General features: G+C 49.6%; 1 protein-coding gene across 1 annotated transcript in view; it reads right to left on the bottom strand.

Moving 5' to 3' along the window:
* Window positions 1-12,415, bottom strand: part of PDE3A (phosphodiesterase 3A) — a 1,085,163-nt gene that overhangs the window by 1,071,569 nt on the left and 1,179 nt on the right. The window lies entirely within an intron of this gene.

The following is a 12,415-nucleotide window of genomic DNA, read 5'->3' as shown; positions in this document are numbered from 1 at the left end:
TTCAACCATTTAATGTTCTTAGCATTTTTCAATTTTAGACAATCTTTAATGATTTCCCTGTTAAAAGGTGTCTCTTCGTTGGTCCAGACTTTGTGCCATAACAAGAGGGGCGAGGATCTAATCGTGTCCATGATGTACTTAAGGCCCAGTTCAGTGTGCACCATGTGAGTAGAGGTGCCTGGAGGGACGGCCAGGAGATAGCGTAAAAAGGCGTTCTCCAGACGTTGAATTTGGTCGACGGGTTCAATCCCCCAGATCCCGGATCCATAGGTGCCGGTTGGTATACACTTCACCTGGTAGATCTGCAGTAAAGGACTTATTGGGCGACCCCCCAGTTTTTTAGAGAAATTGGTCAAGGCCCCTATGGCTTTAGACAGTGCTAAGCCTCTTGCTTGAGCTGCTGCTCGCCAGGTGCCCCTCTTGTTAAAAGTAATGCCCAGGTAAGGAAAACTATCAATGTTATCCAATTTGTTGCCTTTCAGAAAGATAGTGCATGATTTTTTTCCAATCCCTAGGCCGCAAGACATGGTATAAGTTTTAGAGGTGTTGACATTCAATCCTTTTCTTGACATAAAATCAGTAAATGCATTGACAGCCCTTTGTAGGCCAATAGGTGTCTGGGACATAATAGCGGCATCGTCCGCGTAGAGGAGGATGGGAACAGGTTTACCATTTATTGTAGGATAATCATGATAAGTTCTATTTAGATGATGGGTAACAGAGTTGATATAAAGAGTAAAAAGTAAAGGGGCTAAAATACAACCCTGTCTAACTCCTCGCCTGATAAAAAACCTGTCAGAACATTCCCCATTATTACCGTATCTCACGCGGGCCGAGGCATCCCTGTACAGCTCTTTGATAAATGAAAGAATGGGGGGGTCTAAACCAATCTCAGCCAGAGAATCCCATAATTGCTTATGGTCAACGCAATCAAATGCAGAGCTAAGGTCTACAAAGGTTATAAAAAGGTTACCTTTTTTGGCCTGAGTATATTTTGCTATTATAAGAGTTAAATTCAGGCCCTGTTCAATTGTACCCTTGCCTTGTCTGAAACCATATTGTGCATTAGAGATGATGTCTTGTTCACTTAACCAATCCTGTATTCTATTTAAAATAATTCGCCCAGCTACCTTCATAAGGGAATCTAAAAGTGAAATTGGGCGATAATTAGCAGGATTATCCCTTGCACCTTTTTTAAAAATTGGGACGACAACTGCCTCAGGCCAAGTGGGAATAAAGCCAATATTGTTCAACGAGTTTAAAACATTAGTGAGCAATGGAGCCCACAGGTCAGGATGTGCTTTAAAGACGTCTATTGGGACACAGTCCGGGCCAGGGGCTTTCCCAGATGGGCTGGCTTTTAAGGCAATCAGTACTTCAGAATGTTGAAAAGAAATATTTAATGGAAAAAAAGTAGTTTGATCAGAAGGCAAACTAAAGTCACTTTGGCACTCACGCGGTTGGTTAGCGGAATCCTGAGGGTTATATAGGGTACTGAAGTGTTTGACCCAAGTTTCAGGGGTTATGGCTGAATCCAGTATCGGGGAGTGGCAAAGTCGAAAAAAGGGGGCATTGACTGCCCTCCAGAAGGCGGTGTTATCCTTCTTCACGGAAGCTTCCACAAGCGCTGACCAGGCCTCCAATTTCAGCTGGTTTTGTCTAGCCTGACGGATGCTACGATAGTTGTGTCTAGCTTGCTGGACCTCCAAGCGGTTCCTAGGATTACATTTCAGAGCTGCTTTCAAAAGTCGCAAGGCTTTGGAGCAATTTCTGTCAAACCAGCCATGGGTGGATAATTGAGATTTCCTTGGGGCTCGTACAAGGAGAGTTTTTATTTCAAACAGAATTTTAGAAAAGGAATTAGTTATTGTCTGTGGGTTTTCGTTTAATGATAAGCAAATTTGAATATGGTCATACACGTTGTTAACCAGAGAGTTAAGAAAAGTCAGAGGGACCACTTTGTCCCATTTAAGAAAGAGGCCCATAGTGGATCCTGTGTGTAAGGGAGGAGAATAAAGAGGATTTGGCCTGACCGTGTCATTAGCGAGCGGGGTTAACTTTAAAGTTAGCCCTATAGGGTAGTGGTCGCTAATGGCAGTGTCAAGGGTCTCCCAATTAAGAATCATTCCTGAGTACCTAACAGATATAAGGGTGTAATCAATAGTGGTATGACAGCCTCTCCCGTTGTAAGTAGGTATGAAGCACTTAGGTGGGAGACATAGATCGTTAATGAAAGATAAATTAAAGTGAGATGTTATATCATTTAAGAGATCACCTAATTTAGAGTGACGAAAGTGAGTGGAAGGGTCGTTCGTATCGACTGTCATTCCACAGATACCTTTAATACTCTGAGAGCATAGGGAACAATTGAAATCGCCCACCATAATGATTAGGGTGTCGGATTTATTTTGGGACTCTATTTTAATTAGGTCAGTTTTTAAGCCATTGAGCACCAGATCTAATTGAGAGCTTAGAATATTATTATAAAAATTGACCAGAATGGTATTTTTGATAGAGCCACCAGATAAAGTAATAAGCTGATAGTGTAAGGTCCCTGTGATAAGAACTGGTTTTAGGCGGCAATTCACAGAGATATAAGTTGAAAGTCCCCCTTTACTTCTGCCATGGGGACTGGGCGAAGCTGGGGTATGGAAGGTCTGGTACCCTGCGAGATGGAGCTCAGTGGTAGTCCAGGTTTCCTGTAAGCAAATAATGCTATAACAGGAAACAATTTGAATCCAAGCTGGGTTAATCAATTTGTCGAGGAGACCTGCCACGTTCCAAGACAAAACCGTATCACCCTGCGGTGGTTCAATGGTGCCAGTACTTCTAAACATAGATTCTAACGGAGTCTCATTGATTTCTGTGGATTGCAAAGGAATTATAGAGGTTGAGATGTTACTATGGGCTGTATGATTGAAAGAAGGATTAATTATCCGGCGATCAGTCAGAGACGGTGACTCTGAGGTTGGGGAGTATAGAACGATATCAGTAGTTAACTTCCACCCAGAATTGTCAATAAGCGGTGTATTATTAAGCTCAGGAGTAAAATTGTCGGGCTTCAGGGTAGTTGGTAAAAAACTCGCAGTAGGGGGGTTGGCAGCCATAGACACAGGGTTGAAAAGTCAATCTTGTTCTTCCAAGCCTGAAAGAGTGGTATATCTATTTGAGGTCGGAAGGGAAAAGTGATGAGCCTCGGAGTGCAACCTCAGTGGAGAGTGTGAAAATGTGGGGTTAAGCAGCAAAGAACGGGGGTAGAAATAACTTAGATCAACCGTTGAAATTCCCATGCTCTTGCTTGGTGAGTACCAGTCCACGATATGAGGTAAGACCCTACGGTCCCTAAAATTGATTATAATGATATCACCCTGAATGTCCTTAGGTCTAGTGCCGACCCATTTCAATCTCCTCACATGGAGTATTTCGCCATTAATTTCAGGGGGAAGTGGTCTGTTTTGTGTCAACCAATATACAACTTTGTTTTTAAGTTCATGGAATCTCTCGGTTTGACCTGGAGCAAGTACTGGGACACCCGTAAGGGTCACTACATAGGGGGCCGCTTCAGGGGGCAGGTCAATATGGGAGCCTTTATCCAATTTACAATTCGGGGCAAGCTGCCGGTTGATGTTATTGCCTAAGGGCACTACAGGAGTAGAGAGTTGGTCGACTCTAGGGGCCCTTGTGGCGAGGGATTGTTTCTCAGGTGCGGGGATAGGTACAACTATGTCCTCTATGTGGTTTAATGTATTAGGCTGAGTAGTAGATTGAATAAAGGGTGGGGGCACGGTGGCCACAGTGGTATTTTTACAAAAGTGGGAATAAAGGTCATTGTTTTGTGCGACAAGTGACGCGTGCGATGCTTCCAAGGATGTTAATTGAGTCGCAATGTTCTTAACTCGTTCCACTAAGGGAAGCAACAGGGATTTAACCAACTGTTCAATGTCAGTCAGCAAAATTGAAAAAGGAGATGTAGGAGGGTCCGTTGAAGGCATTGGGGGTCTACTTTGTGTGGTAGTCAGCTTAGAGTGGGGCATAGATTTGAGCAAATCAGAATGGGACTCTTTTCTCCGTTTTTTAGTAGGTACAATGGAGTTTTTTTTTACTGATAACTTAGATGTAGAAGGTCTATTTTTAACAGCTTTGCTCTTGAGTGCCTTAGTGTTGTAGGTTGGAACTGAATCCTCGGGGGAGCTAACAGTTAATAATTGAGAAGATAAGACACGTGGGCTGATTTCCTTTGAAGCAGGCGCTATCTCTACTGAGTCATGATGTTGCGAAGAAGGACCAGCGTCGTCCCTAGAATCAAGATCAATAGTCCTTGATGGGGGGGAACGGACCTGTTGAATGCGGCCCAGGGACGAACGCTTCTGATAGATCGGGTCCATTGATAGACGGCGTTCCGTAATGGCAATCTCATTTTCTAGAACATTAGCGGCTCTAGTTATAAAATGGTCCAGGGTCCCCCTAACTGAACCCCCCACCAGGGATGGCCTTGATTTTATAGAATTTGTAGCCATAACGGTTTGGTGGATAACTAGTGCCTAGGTACAGAAGTAGGCCAAAGCTGAAAATCAGTTACAAGTGAAATGTCAGTGAATATCACTAAATATCGATAGATGACTGAGTGAAAAACAACCCCCTGTATTCCGAGCTAAACAAATAGTGTACAAATCGCTTATCTCTCAGACTGGTGTTGCAGCTCTGGTGTCCTCGACAGGAGGTGTGGCCCAGCCCGGCCTCTGTCGGCCTTGGACGGCCGTAGACGGCCCGCCCTTTGCCCGGGCTTAGCCCGGCGTGTCCCGCTGCGCGTCCCGCGAAGCGGGAGGCGCGAGGTGTCTTTGAAGTCCGCCGCCGGTTAGAGGGAGGGGCTGCTGGTGGTGACGCTGCCCTCCACTGCCTCTGGTCTCTGAAGTCCTGCTGACCCGTTCGTGATTCTGTGAGTCAAACGCTGCGCGTCCCGCGAAGCGGGAGGCGCGAGGTGTCTTTGAAGTCCGCCGCCGGTTAGAGGGAGGGGCTGCTGGTGGTGACGCTGCCCTCCACTGCCTCTGGTCTCTGAAGTCCTGCTGACCCGTTCGTGATTCTGTGAGTCAAACGCTGCGCGTCCCGCGAAGCGGGAGGCGCGAGGTGTCTTTGAAGTCCGCCGCCGGTTAGAGGGAGGGGCTGCTGGTGGTGACGCTGCCCTCCACTGCCTCTGGTCTCTGAAGTCCTGCTGACCCGTTCGTGATTCTGTGAGTCAAACGCTGCGCGTCCCGCGAAGCGGGAGGCGCGAGGTGTCTTTGAAGTCCGCCGCCGGTTAGAGGGAGGGGCTGCTGGTGGTGACGCTGCCCTCCACTGCCTCTGGTCTCTGAAGTCCTGCTGACCCGTTCGTGATTCTGTGAGTCAAACGCTGCGCGTCCCGCGAAGCGGGAGGCGCGAGGTGTCTTTGAAGTCCGCCGCCGGTTAGAGGGAGGGGCTGCTGGTGGTGACGCTGCCCTCCACTGCCTCTGGTCTCTGAAGTCCTGCTGACCCGTTCGTGATTCTGTGAGTCAAACGCTGCGCGTCCCGCGAAGCGGGAGGCGCGAGGTGTCTTTGAAGTCCGCCGCCGGTTAGAGGGAGGGGCTGCTGGTGGTGACGCTGCCCTCCACTGCCTCTGGTCTCTGAAGTCCTGCTGACCCGTTCGTGATTCTGTGAGTCAAACTTCAAAAGCTCTCACCGGGGTTTAAGCTGTCTTTGCACAAGAACACCCTACTTCAAGAGCACTCACCAAGGAGTAAGCTGTCTTCGCACAAGAGCACCCTACTTCAAGAGCACTCACTAGGGATTAAGCTGTTTTTGCACAAGAGCACACAACTTCAAGAGCACTCACCAGGAATTAAGCTGTCTTCGCACAAGAGCACACTAATTCAAGAGCACTCACCAGGGATTAAGCTGTCTTCGCACAAGAGCACACTAATTCAAAAGCACTCACCAGGGTTTAAGCTGTCTTCGCACAAGAGCACACAACTTCAAGAGCACTCACCAGGAATGAAGCTGTCTTCGCACAAGAGCACACTACTTCAAGAGCAGTCACCAGGGTTTAAGCTCTCTTTGCACAAGAGCACCCTACTTCGAGAGCACTCACCAGGGTTTAAGCTGTCTTCGCACAAGAGCACACAACTTCAAGAGCACTCACCAGGAATGAAGCTGTCTTTGCACAAGAGCACACAACTTCAAGAGCACTCACCAGGAATTAAGCTGTCTTCGCACAAGAGCACACTAATTCAAGAGCACTCACCAGGGATTAAGCCATCTTCGCACAAGAGCACACTAATTCAAGAGCACTCACCAGGGTTTAAGCTGTCTTCGCACAAGAGCACACAACTTCAAGAGCACTCACCAGGAATGAAGCTGTCTTTGCACAAGAGCACACTACTTCAAGAGCAGTCACCAGGGTTTAAGCTCTCTTTGCACAAGAGCACCCTACTTCGAGAGCACTCACCAGGGTTTAGGCTGTCTTCGCACAAGAGCACACAACTTCAAGAGCACTCACTCAGGAATTAAGCTGGTTTTGCACAAGAGCACACTACTTCAAGAGCACTCACCAAGGAGTAAGCTGTCTTCGCACAAGAGCACCCTACTTCAAGAGCACTCACCAAGGATTAAGCTGTCTTTGCACAAGAGCACACAACTACAAGAGCACTCACCAGGGATTAAGCTGTTTTTGCACAAGAGCACACAACTTCAAGAGCACTCACCAGGAGCTGTCTTCTCACAAGAGCACACTAATTCAAGAGCACTCACCAGGGATTAAGCTGTCTTCACACAAGAGCACACTAATTCAAGAGCACTCACCAGGGTTTAAGCTGTCTTCGCACAAGAGCACACAACTTCAAGAGCACTCACCAGGAATTAAGCTGTCTTCACACAAGAGCACACTACTTTAAGAGCAGTCACCAGGGTTTAAACTCTCTTCGCATAAGAGCACCCTACTTCAAGAGCACTCACCGGGGTTTAAGCTGTCTTCACACAAGAGCACCCTACTTCAAGAGCACTCACCAGGGTTTAAGCTGTCTTCGCACAAGAGCACACAACTTCAAGAGCACTCACTGGGAATTAAGCTGGTTTCGCACAAGAGCACACTAGTTCAAGAGCAGTCACCAGGGTTTAAGCTGTCTTCGCACAAGAGCACACAACTTCAAGAGCACTCACTGGGAATTAAGCTGTCTTCGCACAAGAGCACACTAATTCAAGAGCACTCACCAGGAATTAAGCTGTCTTCGCACAAGAGCACACTAATTCAAGAGCACTCACCAGGAATTAAGCTGTCTTCGCACAAGAGCACACTACTTCAAGAGCAGTCACCAGAGTTGATATAGTTGATATGCACAGACATATGTTTGCTTTCTCAGAGATGATTTGCGAAATCCTGCAAATCTCGCTCTTTGGAACAATATGGCATTTCTGCTCCTGTGCAATCAGCATCCCTCACACACACGTTCTCACTGATATGAAGTCAAACCCCTCCAGCTTGCTTTTTGTGTCATTAGCGCTCACACAGAACGCACTCAGTGTCTGGGAGCAGAACGCGCCTTCTTTGCAGGCTGTTATGGATACGGGACGTGCACGGTCTGGATGTGCGCACCATTTGAAGGCTGCTTGCAAGAGAAACATTTACCCATGGCCTCTGGAAGTCCACGGGGAACCGAATTCCTGCTGAACACAGGATTTCGTTTTCCTCTTAACCAAGAGAGAGGGGGAGCGAGACGTCTAGGAGGCCGAGAGGGCTGAGAACAGAGAGAGGGTGGACAGAGACAGATAGACAAAGATACGGAGAAAAATGAGACAGAGAGGGAGAAGCAGAGAAAAGCAGAGGAATGTAGGACAGAAAGGAACAGAGATGAAGAAAAAGGGGGTGGGGGAGTGAGGTAGAAAGAGGGAAGTGAGCGAGAATCGTTCCATGATAGGAGTCTCCGTCTTGAAAATACAGAAATAAAAATGATGGCAAACTCATAGGAAAAGTTAGCTTCCGTGTTTTTCTCGCTAAGTCATCTTTACTAACCATAAAGTGCTTTCCTGGCGTCTAGTAGTGGCGTGAGCACAGCAGAATGTTAGATTGTTCATGGCCGGTTCTCACAGCACATAGCAGCAGGGAAATAATAATAATAAAAAAATACATAGCTTTGAGGGCACAGTGCGATTTTATTTCTATGGGCATTCAGGACACACATCGTCGCTCATCAACCAGCACACGCCAAACGCACCCAATGCCAACCTAAAAACATGACAAGAAAAAAACGAGGTCGCGTTAGAAATGTTGCGTTTTGATCTCCAGCTACGGCCGTGTTTGCCGACAGAACGAAAACTGCGATATAAGTGCTTCATTGTCGCTTGTAGGTGAACTGGGGGAAGGGAAGGCAATATTTAAACAGCTATCTGCGGAGTAATTTTGAGCGTGCAAAGTAGGCAAGCTCGGTAAACTATTTACCCTCCTCAAGGTCATGTTGGTGCTGAACATATTCGGATTTGTTGCTCGTGTGAAAGATACAATCCGCGGCGATTCAACAAATGGGGTCGGGTTTTCATCTCCTGGTGACAGGTCTTGGGACGCGCGTGACGCGCGCTGCACTTTCCCAGGCTGAGGGGGTGATATTTTGTTACAGTTTATAGATACGGGAGGGAGGGGAGGGGGGGGGGGCGGCGGGAGCAGCGTGCTTCGTCTGTGACCAAGCAGTGTATGAAACCTGAAAACTTCCCAACAACGGACCCTTGCATGCGTGTATAATGTTCCCGACACTTAGGGGTGAGGGCTTCTGACGGGTTCTGTGGATGATCCAAATTCTGTATTCAGCTCTCAGGTGAGTGGTTGTAGCGTAACGACGAGAACTGCCGACTTTGGAACATCCTGTGATTCTAGGCATTTCCCTTAATCTGCCCGAGCCTAGGAAACGTGGGGGTGCTGTTGTGGAACGCGACTGGTGCTTGTGTGAAGCGCCCCAATGCCTCCAGTCGAGTTTGCGCTTTGTAAAACTGCAAAAAAGGGGCCTACTACAAGCAAACGTGCCAGGCAAAGACAACCCGACTCTTGAGACGCACACATGACTGGCGCTGGATAAGGGGCTGAAGGTGCCTGGTCACTCCCTGGGTTGAAGTGAGGCAATGTGTCATGCTGAAGAAAACACATGTGGCGCACAACGTGCCCGCTGTCCAACGGGCGAAGCGCGAGGGGAACCGTGCGACCGGAGCGAGCTAATGTAAATAACACACTTTGGTGCATTTCTGGGATATTTATAAGCGGAGCACATTCCTTCCCACTCCCGGATCAGACAGTGGAAACTTTCCCACACTGGAGGCTCACATCTGAGTCAGCCTTCTGTTGTTCATGGCCCTCGTGGTTATATTTACTTAATCAAATGAAAATGTTAAATAAATAGGGGCATTTGCAGTAAAAAAAAAAAAAATTTTGATAACATGTTCCTCTAGAAATGTCATTATACCACATACAAGTGTGCACTGTGTAGAGATGAATCCACCAGAGTAGCGAGACTTTCCATAACGAGATGGTTAATCACTCAGCAGAGAATTAGCAGGAAGGACAGCTGAACGTTGGAATACTTGTTTACTTATGCCCGACAACAAAACTGCACACCCACAACTGAGCTGCAACCTGCGCGGGGTAACCTGTAATATGCACAGAGCGTCGAGCCCATTTTTTTCCTGTTACAAATCAATGTTATGTACTGTGCCAAACTGACCAATACTGCAACTCCCACAATGCACTTGTTGGGCTTTGCAGAATCGCTCTGTTGCTGTCAAAAACACTAACAAGAAACTCGGGACTGGAACTCTGTGCCTCAGATACCACGGAGTTATGTAGTAGCCCCAAATCTGCTCGATCGGGAAAGGAGATGCATTTTTTAGGTGCACAGTTAGATTTGATTTATAGCAGATTCTTAAATAACGCATAAATGCAGGCATCTCGTGTATATGTGTTTAAAATGTATCATACAAACAGTGTCTCTAGGATTTAAGGTTATTGTTTGCATGCTTTAAAAACTATAAAACATCAACACTTTTAACAAAATCGGAGGTCACAGGAACCGCAGGCCTTATTTGAAATTGAAATTGCCTTTATATAGCGCAGCGTGTTACTTTCTGTGGGTTGCACCCTTACGTGTCTACGGTGATGGAAATGCAGCGCAGGTACGCATTTATGAGGGGGGGGGGCGGCGAGAGGTCCAGTAAGAGTCGAAGCTCAGGGTCCGTGCCCCCATCCCAATCCCACGGGCTGCACCGAGCTGAGATGCCGGCAACAGTCACTCCAACCTTCGGGCACACTGCACACAGGAAGCAAAGTCTGCGGCCCAGGAGATGGAGCATGAAAGGACAAGCTCTGAGTGAAGCGCGCACTTCAGGTGGGCGCAAGGGCCCCAGTGCCCAAGGCATTGCGCGGCACCATACACTTCAGGTGGGCGCCAGGGCCCTGGTACCCGGGGCACTGCGCGGCAGCACAAACTTCAGGTGGGCGCCAGGGCCCTGGTACCCGGGGCACTGCGCGACAGCACACCACACACTCCAGGTAGGCACCAGGACCCTGGTACCCGAGGCACTGCGCGGCAGCACACCACACACTTCAGGTGGGCGCCAGGGCCCTGGTACCCGGGGCACTGCGCGGCAGCACAAACTTCAGGTGGGCGCCAGGGCCCTGGTACCCGGGGCACTGCGCGACAGCACACCACACACTCCAGGTAGGCACCAGGGCCCTGGTACCCGAGGCACTGCGCGGCAGCACACCACACACTTCAGGTGGGTGCCAGGGCCCTGGTACCCGGGGCACTGCGCGGCAGCACACCACACACTTCAGGTAGGCACCAGGGCCCTGGTACCCGAGGCACTGCGCGGCAGCATACACTTCAGGTGGGCGCCAGAGTCCTGGTGCCCGGTGTAGTGCACGTCAAACACATAGCTCCCAGAGTTAGAGGGCAACAGAAAGTCTGGCAAAGAAACGCGGTGCCCGAGAGCTTCATTGGTTACAAACAACAACACGTTACACTGATGTCGTGTGAGGGTTCTGCCATGGGACCCCTGGTCACATGCTCAGGATCCTTAGCTCGCAACGCTGTAGACACACTACGGTCTTGCCAAAAACTCTTCCCCAAGGTACTCCAGCGCCTAGAGGTACTCAGAATGGCACAGCATGTACACCCAACAAACACTTCCTAACCAGGAACTCTTTAACGCTCTCACACGTGCACAGAGTGACGGGGGCAGCGTCTCCCCTCTGCCCCGCGTCCTGTGTATAATGAACAGAACAGAAACAGTGCAGAGATGAACGCGCGAGCGTGCGAACAATAACCGGGGCCCGTGAAAAGGCAGCACGGCCAGACCCTGGGTACCGCTCGGGTTACACTGCTTCTGGACGTGAAACGCCCGCCCCTTGTCACACGTCCCCGTGGAGCGGGACCGAGAGTCTTCTGGTACTCTTGTTCCACACCTCCCCGTGATGCGGAACTGACGGTGCCCAGCACCGCGGACTGCCCTTGTCACACCTTCCCTCGAGAAGGCACCTACATTCTCGGGGTACCAGTGGCCTGCTCCTAAATCACAAGTGCCATTGAGACCCTGGCACTCAGAGCAGGAGTGACCGTCACACTGGCGCCCCTGCACCACCTCTCCCACTGCAGCCGTGACGGTCTCTGATCACAGGTCCAACTTGTCACACTCCCTCGTGAAGTGAGACTGGCAGTAACCTGGCAGAAGCGCCTGTCCTTGACACACCTCCCCCCAGGGGGGCACCAACAGACTCAGGCATAGTGCTCCTGTCACCTGCACCGTGAGTGCGATGGCAGGTCACCGGGAGGGACGATTTCCTGACATTAGTGCTCTTGTCACACAGTTTCCCTGCGATGCGGGTCTGCCAATGTCCCTACACTAGCGCTTCAGTCAAACTTCCCTTCAGCGGCACCGATAGACTCCAGGCGCTAGCGCTCCTGCCAAACCGCCCCTCAGCGGCACCGATAGACTCCAGGCGCTAGCACTCCTGTCAAACCTCTCAGAGGGATCGATAAACTCTAGGCGCTAGCGCTCCTGCCAAACCTCCCCTCAGCGGCACCGATAGACTCCAGGCGCTAGCACTCCTGTCAAACCTCTCAGAGGGATCGATAAACTCTAGGCGCTAGCGCTCCTGCCAAACCGCCCCTCAGCGGCACCGATAGACTCCAGGCGCTAGCACTCCTGTCAAACCTCTCAGAGGGATCGATAAACTCTAGGCGCTAGCGCTCCTGTCAAACCTCTCAGAGGGATCGATAAACTCTAGGCGCTAGCGCTCCTGCCAAACCGCCCCTCAGCGGCACCGATAGACTCCAGGCGCTAGCACTCCTGTCAAACCTCTCAGAGGGATCGATAAACTCTAGGCGCTAGCGCTCCTGTCAAACCTCCCCTCAGCGGTACCGACAGACTC

Source organism: Triturus cristatus, chromosome 4_1 (assembly GCF_964204655.1).
Source record: "Triturus cristatus chromosome 4_1, aTriCri1.1, whole genome shotgun sequence".
In the NCBI taxonomy this organism is placed as follows: Eukaryota; Metazoa; Chordata; class Amphibia; order Caudata; family Salamandridae; genus Triturus; species Triturus cristatus.
This window is presented reverse-complemented; position numbering and strand designations above follow the sequence as displayed.